General features: G+C 49.0%; 1 long non-coding RNA gene across 2 annotated transcripts; it reads right to left on the reverse strand.

Annotated features, from left to right (window-relative positions):
- Positions 1–1,197: 1,197 nt before the first annotated feature.
- Positions 1,198–20,359, reverse strand: LOC111827436. Of its 2 annotated transcripts, none has more exons than XR_002831014.1 (5): positions 20,256–20,359; positions 16,845–16,907; positions 6,817–6,980; positions 6,091–6,227; positions 1,198–1,688 (listed from the first exon to the last, which is right to left on the reverse strand). It is a non-coding gene; the product is annotated as an uncharacterized LOC111827436 (long non-coding RNA). The 2 variants fall into 2 exon arrangements; XR_002831013.1 differs by lacking the exon at positions 1,198–1,688 and adding an exon at positions 5,091–5,282.
- Between the last annotated feature and the right edge of the window lie 4,263 nt (positions 20,360–24,622).

Genomic DNA, 24,622 nt, shown 5'->3' on the forward strand with positions numbered 1-24,622 from the left:
AGTGAGAGCCCTAGCCGTTTGGGCTCAGTGGATAGAGCATAGGCCTGCGGACTGAAGGGCCCCAGGTTTGATTCCGGTCAAGGGCACATGCCCAGGTTGCGGGCTTGATCCCCAGTAGGGGGGTGTGCAGGGGACAGCCAATCAATGATTCTCTTATCATTGATGTTTTTCTCTCTCTCGCCTTCTCCCTTCCTCTCTGAAATAAAAATATATTTTATTTTTAAAAAACACTTACTTTAAAAAAAAAGTGAGAATAACAACTGTGCTCACCTCCTAGGGTTATTGTCAGTATTAAGTAGGATGATCCATTTAAGAAATAGGTCAGTGCCTGGGACATGGCAAATGTTCAGTAATCGTTAGCTATGATGCTGATGCTGCTTCTAAATATGAAGACAGAGAGGATAGAGGAAGAAGAAAATAAAAACAGAGAAAATATAATAATATTTCCTGAGCATGTCTCTCTTGAAAACTATACTTGGGGCTTTCAAATATATAGATTTGAAAAATGCTACAAAAAAACACTGAGTGATATGCACAACCTTCCAATATGTGCTCAATGCCCCTTAATTTAACCTTAATATAGTTAAAATGGTAAATTTGATGTTATGATTATTACATTAGTTACTCTTGAAGGAAGAGCGGGAGGGAGGAAGGAAAGGAGGTGGGAGGGAGGGAGCGAGGGAGGGAGGATGGGATGTCGGGGAGGGGGGAAGGGGGGAGATCCAGTGCCCAGGTGAATAGCAGACACATGAGGTAGGCAGGCCCTTCAGAGGAATCATCCCTGATCCTGCAGGACGCCGAGTGGTTAGTCTCTTTTCTGCTCCTGTACTCCCCACCTTCACAGAGAACCTCATGTTCTGTCATGAATTAGAGATCTTTCCATGTAGTCTTTCTGTGTATGGGATATTTATTCATAGGATACCCGAGTGGTAGTGAAATTTCTGGGTCGAGTAAATTTTTTTTAAGAGTGAAATTTTTGATATGTAGGCTAGCGTTTAATTGGAATTGAGGGGCAGACTTGGGTGATCCATGGACTCCCTGAAATTGTAGACATATCTGAGTGCGTGAGCATATGTACAGTTTCCTAGGATTTTAGTTACTCAGAGTCTCTTAGACTAAAACATGCCTGAGGCTAGATGTGTCCCCCGAACAGAATTCTGAACATTGTGTCTATAATCTCCGGCTTTGACAAATGGAGTGTTTTAAAGTAACTTTATCATTCGACAATTCATTGTACATGGGATCTTTTTTTACACACACATCTCATTCTTGTAAGGTCTGAGCATTTCTGCTTCCCCTTGTGACCTCCCTCTCTCATCAGACTAAGTTCTGAAATAGGAATGGGAAAGGAGAGAGTCCAGCCTATTTCAAGTTCAGAATGGAGAGAACACAGCATCCCCTGGGGAGGGGTAAAGAGTGACGCTGCCATAGAGGAGAGTGTTGGAGGCTGGACAGAGGCTGTTGGGTCAGTGGCAGGAGGTACGGTTGACCCCTGACTCCCAGGAGCAGTGCACACATGGCAGTCCATGGGTTTGGATCCTTCAAGCTGCTTGCCAGGTTGGAATGACTAATGACATCAGAGGCTTCTGACCTTCCTGATTGGAAGGACCAAATTCCGTGGTGCTTGGCAACGGGGGTGGGCAACAGCATCTTCTCCAAGAATTTGAACAGATCAGAGTCTAGGTGTCCTGAAAGGGAAGATTTGGGAGAAATCATGGCCAGTTGTGAACCAAGTTTCCAGCGTGAGAACCAGAGACCACAGCCTAACTGCTCAGGGTGCCCCCTAGAGGTGAGAGTGGTTGAAGTCGTGCCAGGACCATCAGGTGAGGAAACTGGGGGCAGAAGGGATTTGAGAGGGTTACCATTGAGGAAGGGGGACCGGAGTAGTGTGTGTGTGAAAGAGAGATTCAGAAAGCCAGGGATTGGAGGAGATCACAGGAGCTGGGGACAAGGACATCCCCACGAAAGGAAAGCCTGGGAAGGAGGCTAGGAGATGAGATCCAAGGATGAGAGAAGGGAAGGGAGGAAATAGTGGAGGGTTCCTGTCTTTTCCCTCCAATGGGAGAAATTATCACCAACAAGGAAGGGTTTTGAGGACAGAGACATAGAACAATGACAAGATGACTGGGGGACAGGTGGGCATCACCAAAGGAGTAAGATGGAAAGATGGCTGGGGGGACGGCCAGTAGACTATGAGACTGGAGACAATGGAGGGGTTTGCTTTGGGGACGGGGAGTACATGAGGTGGACTGGGTATGCAGTTTGTTTTATGTAACCAGTAGCCCCTGCCAGGTAGCGAGCTCCCTCTCCTAGGAGGGCTCCGTGTCAATCACTCATGGGGTGGGGGGGGGGGCACTCAGAGAAAGGAAGGGGCCCGGCTTCCCCGCTGAATTTTATCTTCATCATCAAGGTCTGAGAGGTGCCCTTCAGGTCCCGCTCAGCTTCCTGATCAGCTCTCACTGGCCTTCTGATTCTAAACACCTTCATCTGTGTAAGAGGGCACATAATAAGGCCACCTTCCCACCCTGAAGGGACTGTCCACTGACAATGGCCATGTGTCGGCAGGGGTACATTCATGCATGTTGACAGATTATTTCAGCTCTGAATCTTGTAGATAGGTGACTGACACCCTACCTGTCACTCAGTCACCCCAGACTGGGGGGTAAGGTTCAGGGGTCACCACTGCTTCCTTATCCCAGGAACTATCTCCTCTGTCCCTCTTCCTACTGGCCTCGGCCTTGGCCACAATCCTGAAACTTCCCCAGGAGGGCCATGGTTCTGCACTTGGCCCTGGAACGCTCCCATGGCAACCCTGTTGCTGTCCTCAAGCTAACATATGCCCTCTTTCACAGAGGATCCTGTCATTAAAAGATTCCTGGCCTGGGACACAAATCTGAGGCTCTCTGACAAGGTAAGAAGTACTCCTGCTCTGCCATCTATCCTGGGGCAGGGGAGAGCTTTCTGAGCCCACAGCTCTCTCTCCAGCCTGATGCCTTGTCACCCCTTCCCTTCGGGGACCGGGGGGTTTCCTGCAGTGTGGACGGGCAGCCCTGCCTCAGCCCTGGCTCCTCTGGGATCTTTTATGTTTGTTCTCTTTCCATCAGTATCTCCTGACCATGGTGATAGCTTATTTCAGCCATGCGGGCCTCTTCTCCTGGCAGTACCAGCCCTGTGAGTATTTTGCTTATTCTCATCAGTAAATATTCTTATCTTGGGAGATGGAGGGCGAGGAGTGGGTCTCTGACCTTTCACTTATTTTTTTAACCTATTTATAGTTTCCTTTGTGTATGAATTGATAGGATTAGAGTATAGTGTTTTTTTAATGCTGTTTGTTGTTAAAGGCAACAACCTTATGGTCAGTTAAAAGAACAAAGCCAAAGAAAACACAAAAGGGTCATAAAGAAGTGACATCACTTTGCTCCCAAGTAAATAGGCTTAGGACTAGCCATTACTAATTCCCTCTTTCTCTTTCTTTCCCTCTCCTTCGTTCTCTTCTCTCTTACATCAATTACAATACCAAATGTTACGGTCTTCCTCCTCAACTCCAGCTGGTGTGGCTCAGTTGTTACGGGTGTTCTCCCCTACACTGAAAGGTCCCGGTTTTGATTCCCAGTCTGGCAGGAAATCATCCCTGGCCCTGGTCAGGGCAAGTAAAGGAGCCCTACTAGGAGAGGGATGTGTCTCTCACATGGGTCTCTCTGGGTCTCTCTCTCTCTCTCTCTCTCTCCTCCCTCCTTTAATTTTCCCTAAAAATCAATGGAAAAAAATTTCCTCAGGTGAGAATTAACAATAAATTGCTAGCTAGCTAGCTAAAACAGATCTAGTGTAAAATGCTCCCCAGGTATGGTTCTCACAAGTCTCCTGAATATCCTTCCAAAACACAGGTCTAACCACTTCACCACCCTCCCCAACAATTTCACTTGCTAATTACCTTCTAATTCAAGGCCTGGATTCTCAGCTTGAATTCAGCTCTTTTTTATCTCCATCAAACTTGCTTACCACCCTGATATTACATTCTTTGTTTCACTGCTCTTCCAAACACCTTCCATGTGTTTTTATGTTATGTTTTCTGTCTACGTGTTCTTAACATCTATGCATCTTTTAAAAAGACATATTCTTAAAATTGATTCAAACATCAAAATCTTCACATACCATCTTTAACCCCCCAATTTCTACATGCCAGTATCACTTTAATTAAAATTCCATTAAAACGTGATATTTTGGATTATAATTATTTCTCTTCTATCCCCTTTTTCCTTCCCTAAATTCATTAGACAAGACACCTGTTGAGGACAGCTCTTGTCAATCTATCAATGGTTTCTTAAAACATTCCACACAATTTTTTTATTTTTCTAAATGTTGAAGTTATATTGAGTCTTTAAGGTAATCAGTTTTCCACTTGACTGTGAGAAAAACCATTCATTTATTCATTCTATGCAACCTTATAAAGCCCACCTCATGGCCAGGGAATGTGAGAATGGGAAGAGAATTTAAAAAGTGCTGTTGAGTTACTGGGCCTGTTAGTCATTTGGTAGGAAAGCGATGAAGACCGAAATAGACCGCGTGGTCCCTGCCCTCAGCAGCTGTATGGGCACTGACACTATAGGGACACAGGTGTGTGCACACACAACAGGTTGAAAGGAAGGGGCCCGGCTTCCCCGCTGAATTTTATCTTCATCATCAAGGTCTGAGAGGTGCCCTTCAGGTCCCGCTAAGCTTCCTGATGCCTGGGTGGCACCAGAGACACTGGACAGGGCTCCCGAGGTCCTGTGTGAGGAGGATCCAGCCTGAGTGTTTTCTGGGAAGCTGAGCACAGGCAGGCGCTTCCTCCCTGCTCCTGACTGGCAACCTCATGTCCTTCCTCAGCTACCTGGCCCTGGACATGGAAGAGAATTACCACACCCCTAAACAGGCCATCTTGTCCTTCCTCTATGGGGAGAACAACTGCCCCCAGCGCCCCTTGTTCCACAAACTGCGATTCCAGTTCTTCCGTTCCATGGGCTGGAGGGCGAGGGTCACGCGGGAAGAGTGCGATGAGGTAGGTGGGCTGTGGGATTAGGGGGAGGGGACCACATTGGAGAGACAGGGGACCTTGGGGATTGGTTTGGGGATTTGGGGATGACTAAGAATTGAAGGCTGGACCAGGGACGGGATGGGGTGCACCTGGAGAGTCATCATCTTCTCAGGGGGCTGTTTGTCCTTCCAGATCCAGGCTTTTGATCCAGAGCTCTGGGTCTGGAAGCGAGATCGCGCCCTCCTTTCCGAGACCACCTAAGGTAGGGCTGAAGGAAGGCGGTCGGAGTCCTCACAGGTACAGATGAAAGGATTTGTTGTCTCTAAGAAATCCCAGGAATCCAATGGCTGGACCCATGCTCATCGTCCCCCTCCTCATCACCTCTCCACACACTGAAGTGGACCCGCCAGGCACACAGCCAGGCACTGACTCAGCTCCCAGCCACAAGCTGACACACAGGCACCTCAGTGGGATGTGTGGGGGCCAGACCTCAAGATTTGGTGGATTCATTTTAAACAGAGCAACTAGGTCCAAGCAATCAATTTGTTGAAATGTTGAGTTTCTTGAAAACTGAGTTAGTTTCCAATTTTTTCCATATATTGTGACTTCCTGTTGTTCATTCACTTGGGCCTTTCTCCCTCAGGAATGCCAACTACAGGGACGTTCTGCACTGAAGTCAATGTCTAACAATAGGGTATCAGATGGAACAGTCTCTAAATCCAAAGATAAACAGATAAATCCCACTAGCTGTCTTCATCCACGTTTACACGCAAACAAGTGGCCCATGGCCAGATCACCCTGTGTCCTTCACTTCCCCTGGCTCACAATCTCTCCCCTTGGACCATTACATGTCTCCCCTCAAGTTTATGGTCAAGGAAGTTTGTCAGAATGAGCAAAGGTTGAGAAATACTGGTCTAGCATGGCTTGCCCTGATCGACACATGGGAGTTACAGATTGTGGCAGAGGACTGAGTTTTGGTTAAAATCTTGTGACCTCGCTACCTTAGTCCGTTCTGGCTGCTATAACAAAACACCACAGACTGGGTGGCTGATCAACAACAGACATTTGCTTCTCACCATTCTGGAGGCTGGAAGGCTGCGATCAAGTGCTGGCACGGTGGGGTTCTGGTGAGACCGTCTTCTGTGCTGCAGACGGCCAACATGTCGCCATGTCCTTACACAGTGGAAGGAGGGAGGCATCTCTGGAGCCTTCTCTAAGGGCAGACAATAAGCTCATTCTTAGGGCCCCACCCAATGGCCTAACCACCTCCCAAAGGCCTCCACCTCCTAATACCATCACCTCAGGGGTAATGAATTTGGGGGACACAAACACTCACACCGTAGCACTAGCCTCGTTCAGACTCGGTATGATAGTTAAACATCCGAATCCAGGGTTAGGAGCAGGGATGGGGCGCCTGGTCTCGTGGTCTGTGATGTGGACATGTCAGTGATGTTTGCAGTGTGGCTGGAAGTTAGATGTGAAGGAGCACAAAAGGACCAAGGTGTGAGTGAGCTAGAGCAGCTCTCTCCCTAGGTGTGCTGCCCCCGAACACACAGTCACCTAGAGTCCTGGCTATAAACAGGTCACTGGGTACACTAAGGAATGTTGGGACTCAGGGTCGTCAAAGTCCAAGCATAACACTTGGAAACAGTGGTTCAGGAGTGGGGTTGAGAAGGGAGGACTGGAGATAAAATGGGGCCTACAGGTTAGCCAAACTCTGTTAGAATTGCCTGAGATTTTAATAATCTTTACATGTGGAGAGCTGCCTGTTTGGAATGTGACATCCTGTCTCTTCCTCTTACCTCTAGATCGCTGAGCCCAGGGCAGACTCCACTTTAAAGCAGGAAGTCAATCCAGATGCTCAGGACAGACAGGAGGAAGGGAAACATCATCCAGAAGAGCCCAGAACGCCCTCCAACAGGCTCCAAAGCTATGTCTGTCTGTTCCCAGGAGCACGTTTAGGAGTCTGTAGGAGGACAATACGGAACTAGGGTTTTTTCAGATTCCATCCCTTCCTAAGGCTCCATCCCAAATTTCACATTGTTTAATTCAAATCTCCCGAGGCAGAAGCTGGAGGTCCCACATTTTCTACACCTGGTTGTAGCCTTCCAGAGCCATCTGAAGGTGGTGTTTGGGGTCTCAGACCAGGAGGGAAATACTTTAAAGTATAAAATTAGAGCCCTAAGTTTGTGATAGCTGAATGTATGCCATGCATTCTATGGTTTGTTTAGAAAATGTTGCCCATAGGATTATTATATTTATTCTCATATTTAATATTTATATATTTATGTTAGGTAGATTTGAATAGTCAGTAGTTTTAAAAAGCTTTCTGATGAGTATTATAGCTGGCATACATATGCAAATACTGTATAATTTTGTTTCCATTTTCAAGAGAGGTTTCTCTGGTTTTATCTATTATATTTATATAATATCAATTATCTTATAGGTAGGTGGTAGTTCCCCCATATTCTTTGTGTGTGTGTGTGTGTGTGTGTGTGTGTGTGTGTGTGTCCTCTTAAGCTTTTACATAACTGTAGTCACATTCAGCATCTTGCTTTTGTGGGAGTTCAGAACAAGTCACCCCAAGATGTGCCTCAATGGTATGTGATTATTTTTTTAAATATATTTTATTGATTTTTTTACAGAGAGGAAGGGAGTAGGATAGAGAGTTAGAAACATCGATGAGAGAGAAACATCGATCAGCTGCCTCCTGCACACCCCCTACTGGGTATGTGCCCGCAATCAAGGTACATGCCCTTGACTGGAATCGAACCTGGGGCCCTTCAGTCCATAGGCCGAAGCTCTATCCACTGAGCCAAACCAGTTAGGGCCCCCATATTCTTATAAATTTTTATTTTTTAGACTTTATTATTGAATTGTGAGAATTTGGGTGTAATTTATTGCCTTGCCTGGATGGCATGTTTGTATGTTAATTTAGATCATTAAAGAGCACAAGGCAATGCATCTCTGGAGAAAATATAATACAGATGAATTCTCACCTTTGCGACGTGTCTGGTCATGTCAGTTTAATTAGCCTATTCACTATCAAATGATAATGTAGCTAAATGGGGCTGTGATTATTCAACCAAATTTCTTAACTCTGAGAAATAATCCCGAATTGTTTTCCACGTATTAGAAAAAAACAATAGAAGTTGAGTCAGATCCTAAGTTAGAGTCTGAGAGGGGGAAGAAGGGGACGATATTGAGGTAGAAGAATGGGGAAGAGCAGAGAGAAGGAAGAAAGCACCCCGGGTACCCAGGCAATAACCAGAAATTCAAAGTCAAGGACAGGTGACTCCACTAGACAAGCTTTCCCGGAAATGGGCTGTGACAGGGGACCCCTGGGCACAAGAGAACACACAGTGTTCACTCTTTTACCCCTCATGGGAGTCCTTTTCACAACCTCCAATAACAGTTTTAGCTGGTAGAAGGAACATCTAGAGCCTGTGGTGAAGCAGGAACCATGGGAAAGAAATGAGGGTACTGGGGAAATTTCTGGGACGAGTTCAGGCTGTTAAGGGAGATGGGCCTGGAGAAGGAGGAACTACTGCCGTGAACAGTGGATTGTGGAGGAAAGCTTCCTGGGAGAGGGGATGGTCAGAGGATGCTGGGACGGTCCCGCACCCCAAGCTTCCGTGTCCTCAGCCTGTGGCCTCCCTCACAGCGCACAGATGTGCCTCACCCATCAGAGAAGCTCAGCTGAGCTTCCAGGACCTGGGTTTTCTTGGGGTTTCAGTATGTAGCACCATCTAGTTTCTAGTCAATCAATCACTGGCCAGGAGGTTGAACTCAGTCCCCAGGGCCCGCTCCTCCCCAGAGACTGGGCTCCAATACCTGATCTGCAGTCCCAGGGCTGGTCTTTCTGGCCTGACGGGCCCACGCCCTGAGGCTCCTCCTCCTCATAAGCCCAGGTGTGCTCCAGGGGGCCCCGCGTGGTGCGCACACACCCCGACCACCCAGGACATTCCTCCAAGGAACCAGGGACAAGGACCAGCCAAAGTGTTCATGATACGACACACTGGGCATGGCCGGTGGTCAGGGCAGGGAAACAGGTGAGGCTGCAGGAACAGTTTAGGCCAGAGCTGTGGCAGCGGAGATGGGGGACGCTGAAGCAGTGAGGAGTGGAACAAGGGGGTGCTCACAGCCTCTGGAGGAGCTCAGGAGATGCACAAATTCAGGACATGGGGCGAGTCTTCTCCACACAGTGTCTGGGCAAAAGGAATATGGGAGTTCTATGTACAATGCTTGTAACTGTTCTGTAAATTGGAAGTTTTTTCAAAATAAAATACTGATTAAAAAAGAATGCTATCAAATACATAGGGAATGACTCAAAGGGACTCAGAAGAAGCGATTCACAGATGTGCCCACTTACACATCAAAAGGAGTAACAACTTCAACCTACCAAAGTACTTAAACGTTTAAATCCACCAGCTCATAATAGTAACAAAAGTAAGCAAATGTAAAATCCTGTTCAATATTTTGGAAATTGTCTTCTTGTATGAACCACAGAACCAAGTAAAGAGGAGATGCTATTCTTCAGAAAAGTAGTCCAGCTCATAAGTGAAGGAGAAAGGGTAGAGAAGCACCTTACCATTCTATAGCCTGTAATGAATCATTTGGTCACGGTAATGGGTATCAATCAACAGAAGCTAATCTCACAAGACAAAGACAGGAGGATAAAACGGGCTTCCAGAAGAAAGAGGGCACATGTCATGGACAAGAGTCTTGCCAAACACTCTGAACTGGTCCGAGTCAATTTCCAATCTAACTACCAATCTTACAAGGCCTACAAGGAATTAAAAAAAAAAAAAGTAAAGTTAAAACAGATGGCAATGCAATCCCCACAATCCATACTGTGAGAAACAGGATAAACAACCCAATTTCTTCAAAAAACAAATTGCAAAGAAATAACACAAGAGACATAAAGGGGAGTTACTATTAATAGATTTAAAACACCAATCTCCTACCTGAAACATATGGACGCTATTTGTGTCCTGACTGAAAAGAACAAACTAAACATTTAGAAAAGGGAAACTTTGAACACTGAATATTATCGAATCCTATATAATAATCCTATATAATAAAGAGGGAATATGCAAATTGACCATCACTCCAACACACAAGATGGCCGCCCCCATGTGGACACAAGATGGCCGCCACAGATGGCCTGCAGGGGAGGGCAGTTGGGGGTGACCAGGCCTGCAGGGGAGGACAGTTAAGGGCAATCAGGCCAGCAGGGGAGGACAGTAAGGGCAATCGGGCCGGCAGGGGAGCAGTTAGGCGTCAATCAGGAATGGCAGGTGAGTGGTTAGGGCAGCCGTGGGCAAACTTACGGCCCGCGGGCCGGATCCGGCCCGTTTGAAATGAATAAAACTAAAAAAAAAAAAGACAGTACCCTTTTATGTAACGATGTTTACTTTGAATTTATATTAGTTCACACAAACACTCCATCTATGCTTTTGTTCCGGCCCTCCGGTCCAGTTTAAGAACCCATTGTGGCCGAAACCGGTTTGGCTCAGTGGATAGAGCGTCGGCCTGCGGACTGAAAGGTCCCAGGTTCGATTCCGGTCAAGGGCATGTACCTGGGTTGCGGGCACATCTCCAGTGGGAGATATGCAGGAGGCAGCTGGCCGATGTTTCTCTCTCACCGATGTTTCTAACTCTCTATCTCTCTCCCTTCCTCTCTGTAAAAAATCAATAAAATATATTTAAAAAAAAAAAGAACCCATTGTGGCCCTCGAGTCAAAAAGTTTGCCCACCCCTGGGTTAGGGGGTGATCAGGTTGGCAGGCAGGTGAGCGGTTGGGAGCCAGCAGTCCTGGATTGTGAGAGGGATGTGTCGACTGCCCTCTAGGGGTCCCAGATTGGAGAGGGTGAAGGCTGGGCTATGGGACACACACACACACACACACACACACACAGTGCACAAATTTTGTGCACCAGGCCTCTAGTATTATATAAGAAAGAATGGTACTGGGGTTATATCTCCACTCATTTTTTTAAAAAATATATTTGTATTGATTTCAAAGAGGAAGGGAGAGGAAGGGAAAACATCAATGATGAGAGAATATCATTGATTGGCTGACTCCTGCATACCCTGTACGGGGGATTGAGCCCACAACCTGGGCATGTGCCCTGACTGGGAATCGAACATTGAACTCCTGGTTTAGAGGTTAACACTCAACCGCTGGGGCACATAGGGTAGGCTCCACCCACTTTTTCACAGACTCTTTATCGATCAAGGATACACACAGAAATTCTCGCAGGTAAACTTTTTTAAAAGTCAGGTAAAGGGAGAAAATAACAGTTTGGAAGAAACTCACGTCAAAGGCAGATGAATGGTCACCTGATGAAAAGAACTGGAAAAAGTGCACTGGATTTGACTATAATTAGGTCACTGCTAATCTTTACCCACAGATGCAGGAAAATGGTAAGGACAAAGCCAAGACACTGAGAAATGAAGTGGGAATGGGCAGCGAGGGCATCTTTACTAGAGAATACTTTTATCCCTGGTTAAACGGTAAACATGGAAGCATATCTATCTGCATCACAACATGCTGATGCCCGGAAAAATCATAAGCACCAAGTTCTCCCGGGGCAGGAGAACTACTTACAAAAGTGAGTTTAAGCCATAGATTACAATGATTTACTGGTTGTTATTACAGGAGCTATCTATATTATGTCAGCTTTATTAAAGAAAACTTTCCAGGTCCTAGGGAATCTTTACAACCCACAGGAACAAATATGGTTTCTCTTCTTATAATCTATAAAATCACGTAATGAAAGGCATTTTCCTCATTCTATGACTGTCAAAGACATTGGTCCTATTTGCAGCTCAAAGTTGATACAAAGATTCTTGGTGCTGATCTGACACTCTAATAGCTGCATTTTACATAATGTCTTTTATCTACTTCTACGTTCCCATTTTAAAATATAGCCCAGAGGTCAGCTGGGACCTGCCCTTCCATGCCAGACGCTCATGCCTCGATCGCCGGCCAGGCCTAGGGACCGCACATGGTGCACGAATTTCATGCACCGGGCCTCTAGTCCTATCTAATAATAGCCAAACATGGTAATTGACCGTACCTTTGCTACACCTCCCATTGGCTAATCAGCGAGATATGCAAATTAACCGCCAACAAAGGTGGCAGCTAATTTGCATACTGCAGGCAGGGCGGGACAGTGCCAGCCGCCCACGCGAGCCGCCATCCAGGCCCCCATGGGCGACCCAGGAGCCGCCTGCCTGCCGCCCGGGACCTTATTGGTCCTGGGCCGCTGGCAGGCACCAGAAGCCCCAGAAGCCGCTAGATATGGCAGTAACTCTATCAGTAAGCACTCTCAAAGTCAGTGGCATAAATGCACCAATTAAAAGACAGATTATGGGTGAGCTGGAGGGGCTGGCGCGCACATGCGTGCGGGTCCCGCCCCTTCCAGAGCACGTCCGCTTTCCCCTCCCCCCTCCCCCCCGTTCTTCCGCCGCCGCCTCAGAGCCTTCCCCCGCACCCAGCCCTCTCTTTTCGAGGGGGAGGGAGCCCGTCTCGCCCATCTACTGACTAACCCCTTCACCCCAGCTTCGCCCCGCCTTCCCTGAGCTTCGGAACAAACTCCGTAGTGAGAGCTCAGCTTTCACATTCCAGCCTCCGCCTCCTCTCTCCCCTCCCAACCCTAAAGCACTTCCTGCAAACTGCCCTGTTCTCGATCCTCTCGGCGCCACCTCCCACTTCCCACTAACTAGGTGGTGGCTCTCATGTCGGCGGGGGCCGTGGGTTCTAGTCCTGGACTCTCCCCCTGGAAATAGTGGTCTGCCCCATTTTCAGGTTGGGGAAGTTAAGGTCCCGATATCTGACGTGCTTGATTCTAATGGCCCCTCGAGTGGTTCCCAAGTTCAAACACCCTGACGCTGGGAAGATGAGCCCTCGACCCCCTGAAATGTAAGCAGCCTTGCAGACCAAGTCTCCGATCTTTCTCTTGGAACCCTCAGTCCTTCAAGCCAAACCATACCAGCCCAGTCAGCAAAAGTCACAAAAACGTGCCCTGGCCGGTAACTCAGTGGTTAGAGCGTCAGCCTGCAAACTGAAGTCCCGGGTTCCATTCTGGTCAGGGCATGTGCCCAGGTTGTGGGCTCCATCCCCAGTAGGGGGCGTGTAGGAGGCAGCCATCAGTGATTCTCTCGCATCATTGATGTTTCTCTCCCTCTCCCTTCTTTTAATCAATAAAAATATTTTTTAAGTCAAAAAAAATTAAAGACAGATTATGAGGGTGAATCAAAAACAATACCCACTTTTTAAAAAATTAAATCTTTATTGTTTAGATTATTACAGTTGTTCCTCTTTTTCCCCCCATAGCTCCCCTCCACCCGTTTCCCACTCCACCCTCTGCCCTCACCTCCCCACTTTCCTCATCCATAGGTGCACGATTTTTGTTCAGTCTCTTCCTGCATCCCCCACACCTCTTTCTTCCCCCAAGAATAGTCAGTCCACTCCCTTTCTATGCCGCTGATTCTATTATAATCACCAGTTTATTCTGTTCATCAGATTATTTATTCACTTGATTTTTAGATTTACTTGTTGATAGATGTGTATTTGTTGTTCATAGTTTGTATCTTTACCATTTTCTTCTTCTTCCTCTTCTTAAAGGATACCTTTCAGCATTTCATACAATACTGGTTTGGTGGTGATGAACTCCTTTAGCTTTTCCTTATCTGTGAAGCTCTTTATCTGACCTTCAATTCTGAATGATAGCTTTGCTGGGTAAATTAATCTTGGTTGTAGGTTCTTGGCATTCATCACTTTGAATATTTCTTGCCACTCCCTTCTGGCCTGCAAAGTTTCTGTTGAGAAATCAGCTGACAGTCGTATGGTACTCCCTTGTAGGTAACTGACTGTCTTTCTCTTGCTGCTTTTAAGATTCTCTCTTTGTCTTTTGCTCTTGGCATTTTAATTATGATGTGTCTTGGTGTGGTCCTCTTTGGATTCCTTTTGTTTGGGGTTCTCTGCGCTTCCTGGACTTGTAAGTCTATTTCTTTCACCAGGTAGGGGAAATTTTCTGTCATTATTTCTTCAAATAGGTTTTCAATATCTTGCTCTCTCTCTTCTTCTGGCACCCCTATAATTCGGATGTTGGTACGCTTGAAGCTGTCCCAGAGGCTCCTTACACTATCTTTATATTTTTGGATTCTTTGTTCATTTTGCTTTTCCAGTTGGGTGTTTTTTGCTTCTTCGAATTTCAAATCTTTGACTTGATTCTTGCGATCCTCTGGTCTGCTGTTGGGAGTCTGTATAATATTCTTTATTTCAGTCAGTGTATGCTTAATTTCTAGTTGGTCCTTTATCACCAACTAGAGGGTCTCATTAGATTTCTTGAGGGTCTCATTAAGTTTATCGGCGGTTTCTAGAAAATTCTTGAAAAACCTTAAAAGTGTGGTTTTGAACTCTATATCCAGTAGTTTGCTTTCCTCCATTTGTGTCCTGTTTCTTTGTCTCCGCATTTTTTTATGCTTTGCTGTGTCGATAGAGTGGCTTTCTGTGCTAGGTGTCCTATAGGGCCCAGTGGCTCAGCCTCCCCAATTACCTGAGGTAGACACTCTTGGTGCACCCCCTTGTGGGCTTTGTGCACAGTCTTGTTGTAGTTAAGCCTTGACTGTTGTAGGTATCACTGGGAGGGATTGACCTCCAGGCCAATTGGCTGTGAGAATCAGCTGTGTCTGCAGTGGGAGAACTTCTGTGCTGGAGACACCCCTCCGGGGCAAGACTTGCTTCAATGGGGCTTTGGTGCTCACTGAGTCTGCCCCCTGAGTGTGTCCTTTACGAATCCGAGGAGCTGCAATCTGGATGGTCCCACTCTGACCACCAGGCACACTGGCTCCTGGATCTCTAAGGAGGTGCTAATCTAGCCTCTGCTTGAGGCTATCCAGCAGGAGCCAGCTGTGACGCAATGCAAGTTGCCCTGGGGCCTTGGGCCAGCTGCAGTTTGTTAGGTAATTATCAGATTGCAAAGGGCCAGGCCTTTCATATGCAAAAGCCTCCGTGGCTTGGGCAGGGTGGGGTCCCAGGAGATCAACAGGGCAGAGGGAGCAGTTATGGCTGCTCTCAGTCCTGCCCTCAGAGGCCCTGCTTCTCAGTGTCCCGGCAATCGCTGCAAGCACCCCCGAGAGAATGCTGCCCCCGAGTTCCGACCGATGCCAGACAGTCCAGTTTCTCCCATATGAGTCTGGGTCCCCAGAGACTCATCCGGAACTGGAGCTCGGAGCTTGAGACTCCCTCCCGATTGAAAAAGACAACTGTGTCCTCAGCCGCCAACCCTCTCTGCATGTGCCTCTGTACCTCTGTATTTTACTTCCGCACCACACCTCCTCTGAGTCTCGGTATGCCTTTCTCTTTCCTTCTAGTTGTAGAATTTCCACTCAGCCAGCCTTCCTGTGGTTCTGGATGATGTCCATTCCGTCTTTTAGTTGTATTTTTGAAGTGGTTGTGCGAGGCAGCAATCTCCGGTGTTTACCTATGCCGCCATCTTGGTTTCTCAAAACCCACTTTAAATATAAAGACACATATAGATTAAAAGTAAATGAATTAAGCTGCAGCCTGTTTTGCTCAGTGGATAGAGCACTAGCCCATGGACTGAAGGGTCCCAGGTTTGATTCCAGTCAAGGGCATGTACTTCAGTTGCTGGCTTGGTCCCCAGTCCCTATCAGAGCATGTGCAGGAGGCAACCAATCAGTGTGTCTCTCCCTTTCCTTTCACTCTCTCTAAAATTCAATGAAAAAATATCCTTGGGTGAAGATTAACAGAAACAAAGTAAATGGATTAAGTAACATTAAAGAGATTATAAGAAAAATATATTCCAAATTTTGTTAGTTGTATAATGGTTATGTTTAAATTATTAACACCGAAGAAATTGGGTGAAGGGTACTTATAATATGCTGTAGTATTTTATAGGTTTTTTTTAACATGTATGAGATTATTTCAAATTAAAATATTAAAAAATTAAAAATTAATATAATATTAATTAAAATGTATCTACATTACATAAAAAATCTCCTAATTGCCTCTAGCATAATTTATTAAATTGTGCTAAAATTTACAAGCATTGAATTTAAAAATATCTTAATTCTAAATGATATAATAGAAAATATTTAATAGTGCAGTTATAAGCACTTATCTGAAAATAAAAATTTAAAGAAGTGAATTTAAAGAAGGGATTAGCCAAAGAAAATATAAGCACAACCCTTGGACACAGACAACAGTATGGTGATGGCCAGAGAGAAGTGGGGAGCAAGAGCTGGGTAGAGGGGGCAAAAGGGGGGAAATAGGGATATCCTATATAATAATAATAAAAGGCTAATATGCACATTGACTGAACGGCAGAATGGCCGGTTGCTATGATGTGCACTGGCCACCAGGGGGCAGACGCTCAATGCAGGAGCTGCCCCCTAGTGGTCAGTGCACTTCCATATGGGGAGTGCCACTCAGCCAGAAGCTGGCTCATGGCTGGCCAGCCCAGAGGTGGTGGCAGGAGCCTCTCCCACCTCCGTGGCAGCACTAAGAATGTCCAACTAACGGTTTAGACCTGATCCCTTGGGGACCTAAGCCTTTAGTCGGACATCCCCCGAGGGCTCCCTGGCTGCCAGAAGGAAGTCTGACTGCAAGCTTAGGCCTGATCCCCCGGGGAGTGGGCCTAAGTCAACAGGTGGACATCCCCCAAGGGGTCCTGGACTGCAAATGGGCGCAGGCCAGGCTGAGGGACATCCCCCCCGAGTGCACAAATTTTTGTGCACCGGGCCTCTAGTCATTAAATAAACCTCCTAAAATGCATCAGGAAGTGGGAAAACTCACCTGGGATTCATGCGTTTTCTGCTGCTCCAGGAAAAGTGTAGAGATTGTTAACAGTGCGTGGACCTAAGGGAGAAGAAACAGATAATTGTAGTCATGAGGAACCTGAGTTGCTGAGGCAGGAACCTCTAGCACAGTGGTTCTCCACTTTCTGGCCCTTTAAATACAGTTCCTCACGTTGTGACCCAACCATAAAATTATTTTCGTTGCTACTTCATAACTGTAATGTTGCTACTGTTATGAATCGTAATGTAAATATCTGATATGCAGGGTGGTCTTAGGCGACCCCTGTGAAAGGGTCGTTTGACTGCCAAAGGGGTCGTGACCCACAGGTTGAGAACCGCTGCATAAAAAACACCAAAGAAACTCAATAAAATGACACCCTGTGAACACTCAGAAGGGCCTAAAAGGGTGATCAAGGAGAAACAAACTCTTAAGCATTGTTAACTCCAAAAGGATGTGAAGCAATTAGACCAGGTACTCCACTGGTGAATATAAACATGGACTCCTTTTACATATAGTTGTCCATCCTATGTAATAAAAGCCTAATATGCAAAATGTCCCCTTGATCAGTTCGACCCAGAGTTAGACTGCTATGATGTTCGCTGACCACCAGGGGGCGGCGCTAAACATGGTGGGCATTGGCCACACAGTGCTGGCAGCAGGCAGCAGTGAAGGTGCTGGCAGCCCCAATGAGCCCCAACGAGAGCGGGACCACGTGGGATGGTGGAGCAGGTAAGCAGGCAGCACCAGGCCAAGCCGTGCCAAGCAGGGCCTGACCGTCTCACCAATCACCCTGCAGATGGCGACCAGTGGCGGGGGGTGGGGCCGCCGCCCAGCTCCCAGCCGCTGAGGGAGCCAAGCAGGGGGCCCGGCCCAGATCAATCGTCCCACAGATGGTGACCAGTGGCCGCAGGCCCTGATCGCCCGATCAGCGCCAGGCCCCAGGCTGGGACAGGGAACTGGGGGTGGGTGGTGGCGACCAACCTCCCTCGGCACCCGGGCAGGGGGCTGCAACCTCTCGCTGGCTACCTGGGGGCGGGGGTGACCAGAGAATGCGGGGTGTCCACCGAGCTCACCTCACTCCCCCTGCTACCCTTCCCTGGGACGTCAGGGCTGGCGCGCCAGGAAAGCCCCACACTCAGGTGCCAGGTGCCCGCGAAGAGCCTGCCCCACAACGGCACAGCCTCTTCCAGGTGAGCTAGGCTGTAGGCCAGGACCGCAGGGGCCTGTCTGTGAGGCCGGCCAGGAAAGAGCGCTGCCTGACCGGCTTCCGTGTGGCACGGCTGGGCAGCCCAGAGGCCCACACTGCGCCCTGGCCTGCAGCATCCGGCCACGCTCACCACAACTCCGCGTGAGGACTCGGGCACCATGACTGAGGAAGAGGAGGGCACGCGGGGGCCCGGGGCCCAGGTGCTGCCCAGGGCCCAGAGGTCAGCTGGGACCTGCCCTTCCATGCCAGACACTCACACTTCGATCGCCCGCCAGGCCTAGGGACTGCACCGCTGCACTAATTTCATGCACTGGGCCTCTAGTCTACACTAATAAAAGAGAAACATGGTAATTGGCGTACGACCGCTACCCTTTTCATTGGCTAATCAGTGAGTATATGCAAATTAACTGTCAGCCAAGATGGCGGCCAGCCAGGCCGGGATCAGCGGAGCCGAGAGGCCTCCGCCCCGGGATCAGCGGAGCCGAGAGGCTCCTGGCCGCCTGGATCAGCGGAGCCGAGAAGCCTCCGCCCCGGGATCAGCGGAGCCGAGAGGCCTCCCGGCCCCGGGATCAGCGGAGCCGAGAGGCCTCCCGCCCGGGATCAGCGGAGCCGAGAGGCCTCCCGGCCCCGGGATCAGCGGAGCCGAGAGGCCTCCCGGCCCCGGGATCAGCGGAGCCGAGAGGCCTCCTGGCCGCCTGGATCAGCGGAGCCGAGAGGCCTCCCGGCCCGGGATCAGTGGAGCCGAGAGGCCTCCCGGCCGCCTGGATCAGTGGAGCCGAGAGGCCTCCCGGCCGCCTGGATCAGTGGAGCCGAGAGGCCTCCGGGTCCCGGGATCAGCAGAGCCTGATGGAAGCCCTGTGTGTTTATGCACCCTGGGGGTGCAGAGGTCCTGTCCTAGGCAGAGGCCTATGGCGAAAATTTCGACTCTGAGAAGCAGCCTACGGGCTGGAAGGCGGCTCCTCTGACCTCAGTGCTGGAGAAGACCATTAAGCAGAAAACTAAAGAAACCGATTTTACATCATTTCCCAGGTGGAGAACAGTTGGCATGTAAGCCCCTGACCAGTGCCCAGCCTCTCCTCTGTCAGTCTATCTCACTCTTAGGTACCATGTTCTTTGTTCTGTCTTAACAGCAACTCATTTTTAAACTAGATTGCTTTTAAAAGAAGACTAAATAAAGTTTCCCTTAAGTTATTTAGGTGGTGCTGGGGCTGCTGGGGCTGCTGGGGGCCTGATAGAAGACACAAACATGCAATGGGGGGCCTGTACCCAGCAGCCCCAAGGCCCGCCACCTTGGTGCTGGGGCTGCTGGGGGTATCAGAGACACAAACCTGCAGGCCCGGCACCCAGCAGACCCAAGGCCTTCATGGCAGAACTAAGGAGCAGCAAGCCAAGCGGTAGGAAGCAGCAAGCAGGTGGGCAGTAACAAGGGAGGGGTCCCGGACTGCAAGAGGGCACATGCTGGGCTAAGGGACCCCCCACCCATCCCCAGTGCACGAATTTCGTGCACCGGGCCTCTAGTCATTAAATAAAAGGAGAAACAAACATTGTTTACACTCTTTCCATTGACAAAAAACAAAGAATCCACAGGAACCCAGAATATGAGCTCTCAAAAGTGGGATAAATGTGCATCAGAGCATAGTTTTTGTTATCTCACTTAAACTTGGTTGCCACTGAGCTTAATCTTTTATCAAGAAAACGGTAATACAATGGGCAGAACCCTTGGCCTGGGGGTCCTGTTAGCAACGCCGCCCAGAGGCCCAGAGACCTAGGACAAGCCACCGCCCTCGGGCCTCCCTTCCCCGTCACCCAGGCGGCAGGGCATGGCCCTTGGGACGGACCCTGCGCTGCAAGGGCCGGCACACACTTGGGACAGATCCAAGGCCTGGGGGACGCGGAGAGTCACACCGGGAGCCCGGAGAGGGCGAGAGGCTGAGCAAGGGCAGTTGGGGTGCGCAGGGAGGAGGGGACGCGGCTGGGGCGCCACCGCCACCTCGCCATCCCCCGGGAGACCGAGAAGCCACCCTCCCGGGGCACCCACTCCGGAGCAGCCCGCCCTGCCCTGGGCGCCCACCCGCGGACCTGCCGGAAGCGGCCCACTGCTCCCCGCACGCACCCCCGGCCGCCGCCCGGGAGGAGCCCACCCAGCCCTGCCCACCGCGGGAAGGTCCAGAACTGGCCGAGGCCGCGCACGCACCACCTACCCCATCCGGAGTCGCTGAGCTGCCCAAGGCCCCGCCGCTGCGCCCCCCAAGGAGCCGGCCCTGCGCCTGCGGGACAAACTCATTCAGGAGAAGATCCCCGCGCCCAGGGCCTCACCCTGCCCCGCGGCCCCTCCGGGATGGCCCTGGGGGTCCCCGCTCGCGACGCTGCCCGCACAGCCCCGCGTCCGCCCCCCCGGACCACGGCACCCTCGCCCAACGGACGCCGGCGCCCGGGCACCGCGGGCAGCACCGGCCTGGGCACGCACCTCTCGCGCCAGCAACGGCAGCGGCAGTGCGCGTGCGCCAACGGGCCCACATGACACGCGCAGGACCACGCGGGGCCCTGCCAGGGGTCCACCCCTCAAGTTAGGGACCTCCCCACGGTCTCTCCTCCGCCGGCCCGGGAGGAGGCGCTGAGCTCAGAGCGCTGGCCGCCTGGACCCGGCCCGTTTCCCTGCTCACCCATCCGCGCTGCTCTTAGGGACCAAGGAAAGGTGTCGCCTGTGTGATTGCCACCGGCAATCCTGGTCCTTTCTTTGCTCTGGGACTTTTCCTGTTAGAACCGAGCTTCCACCACAGCCAGGCGAGGAAGGGAAGGGCGTATCATGTCCACTCACCTGAAATACTGGGCGTTTCACTGAAACACTAGGAACCTGCAAATGCCCAGCCATGTCATGAAATAGCATTACCCATGTCCATATGGCTTCTCCAAGGACAGAAAAGATCATAGAAACAAAGTCTTCTACATTACACAACTAATGCATAAAAACTGTAAAAGCAATCATCAGAAAATACAACCGAAAAATAAAAGCAGAGCTCACCTCTCAAGGAGCATTGCTTACATTGGGTAAAAGTGTCACTTTTTTTAAAATGGGATCTTGCCCAGCCAGTTTGGCTCAGTGGAGAGAGCCTGGGCCTGCGGAATGAGGGGTACCGGGTTTGATGTCCCTCAAGGGCACATTCTCGGTTGCGGGCTTGATCCCCAGTAGGGGGCGTGCAGGAGGCAGCCAATCAATGATTCTCATCATTGATGCTTCTCTCTCCCTCCCTCTCCCTTCCTTTCTGAAATCAATATATATATATGTGTGTGTGTATATATACATATACATATATATGTATATATACATATATACATATATATATATATATGATTAAATGGGATCTTAAGGACTATGATTAACACTTCTTGGCAGTGAAATAATACAACCGTGTTTTTGGCCAATTGTTTCTTAAAAGCTGGTCGGAGGGGGGCGGGATTAATAATAAAATCTCTTGCCAACCCAGAAAAATCACTCCACAACTGTAGAAATAAAGAAAACAGTTGTGTTTATTGTTGAATAACCATTAAACCAGACTGGAAGGCTCGTGGCAAGCAAACCAAGGAGATTTCAAAAACAAACGAACCTCATCTTTTCAAATAGCTCAGCAGGTCTAATCATTACAGAGGTGTTCTCAAGGTCATGGTTACTCATCTCGTGTAAAAGGGCAGCACCATTTGCTATACATTCTTTCACAGTCCATTGTAAATTCACCTGGTAGTCTGGGTAGCCATCCATGTTAGTTAATTGCCTTTATCCCAAGGAAAAAGGAAAGCACTCATATCTCCATGAAAAGTGGGTAGTTCAAACAAAGGGTCAAAAGCAAGTCTCAGGGCCAAGAGGTGGGAACAAGCCACGCATCCATCAGCAGATGGATGGATAAGCAAAATGTGACCCTTCTAATGAATTCTAGTGGCCCAGTGCATGAAATTCGTGTGCAAGGGGGGGGGTGGTCCCTCAACCCAGCCCCTGTGGGATAGGGCCTAAACCGGCAGTCGGACATCCCTCTCACAATCTGGGACTGTTGGCTCCTAACCACTCACCTGCCTGTCTGATAGCCCCTAACTGCCTCTGCCTGCCTGCCTGATCACCCATAACTGCCCTCCCCTGACAGCCTGATCTCGCCCCCAACTGCCCTCCCCTGATGGCCTGATCGCCCCTAACTGCCTCTGCCTCGGCCCCCACCACCATGGCTTTGTCCAGAAGGAAGTCAGACATCCGGAAGATGGCCAGTTGACCCGGTCTAATTAGCATATTACCCTTTTATTAGTATAGATAGATTATATTGGATAGGATTGCTTAAAGAGGCGGTGGGGAGCCTTTTTCAGCAGGAGGAGATGCTCTTGGCAGACAAAAATACATAATCCCTATATCTGGACTGATAGCCAGCCATATGCACTATACTGCCAAACCAGTCATTAAAAAATTGAACTGCTTTCTTACACCAAACAGCTGTTGCCCTTAAAATCCCTCCTCAGCCTCCACCTTAGGTTCTGCCTTCACAGTTCACCCAGATAAGGTTCTGATTGGTTGGTTTCTATGCCAGTCAGCATCAGAAGCTCCACCTCCTAGGCAGCCCTTGGCTCCTCACATCACACAGATTTGGTTCTGATTGGTCGGTTTCTATGCCAGTCAGCGTCTCCGGGCCTATCCCCGGGCCTGATCAGAGAGGCGGGGCTGATGAGCAGCCCCGTGGAGGTGGAGGCCCTGAGAGAAAGAGAGGCATAGCTGCTGGACAGGCCCCCAGAGAAAGAGAGAGGCAAGGGCTGATGAACAGCTGCCATGGAGGTTACGGATCAGACCCTGCCTCTCTCCGGGCCTGATCCGCAGCCCCCTCCACAGTCAGTGCCGGGTCACCAGCACCGGCGACCCAGCACTGACTGCAGGACTGACTTCCAGTCGGTCAAGCTTTCGGTCGTTTTGGACGTTACAGACCCTGGGTTTTTATATATTAGGATTATTCATCCTTAAAAAGGAAGGCAATCCTGACACATACAACATGGATGAACCCTGAGGACATTATGCTGACTGAATGAGCCAGAAATAATGGACAAATACTGTCTGATCCCACTTATATGAGGGGCCTAGAGTGGTCAACCTCATAAGGAGAGAAAGGTAAATGGTGGCTGCCAGGGACTGGAGAGAGACAGGGGGAGTCAGTACTTGATGGCTGCAGAGTCTCAGTTTGGGAAGATGAAGAGGTTGTGGAGATGGATGATGGTGATTGTAGCACAACCATGTGAATGTGCTCAATGCCACTGAATTTAACTGTAAATGTGGTTAAAATGTTAAATTGTGTTATGTTATTTTACCACAAAAAGGAAGAAAGGGAGAAAGAGAGGGAAGGAGGGAAGATCTCTCCACGTGGTCTCTTTGTGCATGGCACATTTCATCCATAGGCTACTGGGAGGTAGTAAAATGTCTGGGTCAAGGATGATACACAGGCTGGAAACATGTAGACTAGAGTTTAATTGGAATTGAGGGGCAGCTTTGGGAAATCCAGAGACTCCCTGAAATTGGAGACACCACCTGAGTGTGTGAGCACATGTGTAGTTTTCTAGGATTTTAGGTTCTCACAGTCTCTTGGACTAAAAGATGCCTGAGGCTGGAAGATGCATGTCCTCCAGTACAGAATCCTGAACATTGTGTCTGTAACCATCGAGCTTTGGCAAATGGAGTGTTTTAAGTAACTATTTAATACGAGGAGTCAATGTAGCTGGGATCTTTTTTACACACGTATCTCATTCTTGTAAAGTCTGAGCACTTCTGCTTCCCCTAAATGTCCTTGTGAGCTCCCTCTCTCATCAGACCAAGCTCTGAAGTAGGAATGGGAAAGGAGAGCTCAGCCTATTTCAAGTTCAGAATGGAGAGAACACAGCATCTCCTGGAGAGGGGTAAAGAGTGATGTTGATACGTGGAATCTAATTAACAAAATAAACTGATGAACAGAGTGGATCCAGAGACAAGGAAGCATGGAACAGAGTGTGGAATCTTGGAGGGAAGGTGGGGGAAGGTGGGTGGAGAGGAGGTAATCAACCAAAGACCTTCAGTGGTTCTCAACTTTCCTAATGCCGTGACCCTTTAATACAGTTCCTCATGTTGTGGTGACCCCAACCATAAAATTATTTTCGTTTTTACTTCATAACTGTAATTTTGCTACTGTTATGAATCGTAATGTAAATATCTGATATGCTATATGTATTTTCCGATGGTTGCGACCCACAGGTTGAGGACTGCTGCAGATGGACATAGACAGTGGGGTGGTGAGGCCTGGGGTGGGGTGTGTGGGGGTGGGGGATGGAGGGAATCAATGGGGGAAAAGGGGAGACATATATAATACTTTCAACAATAAAGATTTTTTAAAGAGAATTATGCTGACATTTGAGGAGAGTGTTGGAGGCTGGACAGAGGCTGTTGGGTCAGTGGCAGGAGGTACGGTTGACCCCTGATTCCCAGGAGCAGTGCACACATGGCAGTCCATGGGTTTGGATCCTTCAAGCTGCTTGCCAGGTTGGAATGACTAATGACATCAGAGGCTTCCGACCTTCC

Source organism: Myotis lucifugus, unplaced genomic scaffold (assembly GCF_000147115.1).
Source record: "Myotis lucifugus unplaced genomic scaffold, Myoluc2.0 scaffold_164, whole genome shotgun sequence".
Taxonomy (NCBI): domain Eukaryota; kingdom Metazoa; phylum Chordata; class Mammalia; order Chiroptera; family Vespertilionidae; genus Myotis; species Myotis lucifugus.